The sequence below is a fragment of the Coregonus lavaretus genome (assembly GCF_964263955.1).
Source record: "Coregonus lavaretus genome assembly, chromosome: 3".
In the NCBI taxonomy this organism is placed as follows: Eukaryota; Metazoa; Chordata; class Actinopteri; order Salmoniformes; family Salmonidae; genus Coregonus; species Coregonus lavaretus.
In genome coordinates, this window is record NC_139990.1 from 26,461,961 (window position 1) to 26,464,013 (window position 2,053).

Here is a 2,053-nt window from a genome sequence, read left to right on the forward strand (position 1 = left end):
TTACTGTTGGCATGACACAGGACTGATGGTAGCACTCACCGGACAAAGTGTTTTCCGGATGCCCCAAACAATCGGAAAGGTGATTCATCAGAGAAAATGACTTTACCCCTTCCTCAGCAGTCCAATCCCTGTACCTTTTGCAGAATATCAGTCTGTCCCTGATGTTTTTCCTGGAGAGAAGTGGCTTCTTTGCTGCCCTTCTTGACACCAGGCCATCCTCCAAAAGTCTTTTTTTTTGCAGATGCACTCACACCTGCCTGCTGCCATTCCTGAGAAAGCTCTGCACTGGTGGTGCCCCGATCCCGCAGCTGAATCAACTTTAGGAGACGGTCCTGGCGCTTGCTGGACTTTCTTGGGCGCCCTGACGCCTTCTTCACAACAATTGAACCTCTCTCCTTGAAGTTCTTGATGATCCAATAAATGGTTGATTTAGGTGCAATCTTACAAGCAGCAATATCCTTGCCTGTGAAGCCCTTTTTGTGCAAAGCAATGATGACAGCACGTGTTTCCTTGCAGGTAACCATGGTTAACAGAGGAAGAACAATGATTTCAAGCACCACCCTCCTTTTAAAGCTTCCAGTCTGTTATTTTAACTCAATCAGCATGACAGAGTGATCTCCAGCCTTGTCCTCGTCAACACTCTCACCTGTGTTAACGAGAGAATCACTGACATGACGGCAGCTGGTCCTTTTGTGGCAGGGCTGAAATGCAGTGGAAAAGGTTTTTGGGGATGAAGTTCATTTTCATGGCAAAGAGGGACTTTGTAATTAATTGCAATTCATCTGATCACTCTTCATGACATTCTGGAGAATATGCAAATTGCCATCATCAAAACTGAGGCAGCAGACTTTGTGAAAATTTGTATTTGTGTCATTCTCAAAACGTTTGACCACAACTGTATATATACTGAACAAAAATATAAACGCAACATGCAACAATTTCAAAGATTTTAATGAGTTACAGTTCATATAAGGAAATCAGTCAATTGAAATAAATAAATTAGACCCTAATCTATGAATTTCACATAACTGGGAATACAGATATGCATCTGTTGGTTACAGATATCTTAAAAAGGGCCTCACAATGGGCCTCAGGATCTCGTCACAGTATTTCTGTGCATTCAAATTGCCATCGATAAAATGCAATTGGGTTCGTTGTTTGTAGCTTATGCCTGCCCATACCATAACCCAACTGCCACCATGGGGCTCTCTGTTCACAACGTTGACATCAGAAAACCGCTCTCCCACATGACGCCATACACGTGACCTGCGGTTGTGAGGCCGGTTGGACGCACTGCCAAATTCTCTAAAACAACATTGGAGGCGGCTTATGGTAGAGAAATTAACATTCAATTATCTGGCAACAGCTCTGGTAGATATTCCTGCAGTCAGCATACCAATTGCACGCTCCCTCAAAACTTGAGACATCTGTGGCATTGTGTTGTGTGACAAAACTTCACATTTTAGAGTGGCCTTTTATCGTCCCTGTGTATCATTTAGAGTGGCCTTTTATAGGCGCACCTGTGTAATGATCATGCTGTTTAATCAGCTTCTTGATATGCCACACCTGTCAAGTGGATGGATTATCTTGGCAAATGAGATATGCTCACTAACAGGGATGTAAACAAATTTGTGCACAACATTTTAGAGAAATAAGCTTTTTGTGCATATGAAACATTTCTGGGAGTTTTTATTTCAACTCATGAAACATGGGACCAACACTTTATATGTTGCATTTATATTTTTGTTCAGTGTAAATTAGGCCTATTAAAATGTCCCACAAAACAGACATAAAAAAACAGAAAACGATACATAGGCTACTAATCTTATATTCTACTTCAATAGTTAATTAATTGCGTATTAATTAGTAGTTAATACATTTGTAAAAGTTCCGATAGGTAAATCTATAAAATATTTTCCAGACGTTTGATATAATAAATTGACCTATTTTGCACATTTTGTTTAAAAAAATATTCTCAGAATTGTCTCTGTATGGCAAAAAAATGCCTCTGTATGGCAATGCAATGATGTAATGACTATGTAATAATATCATT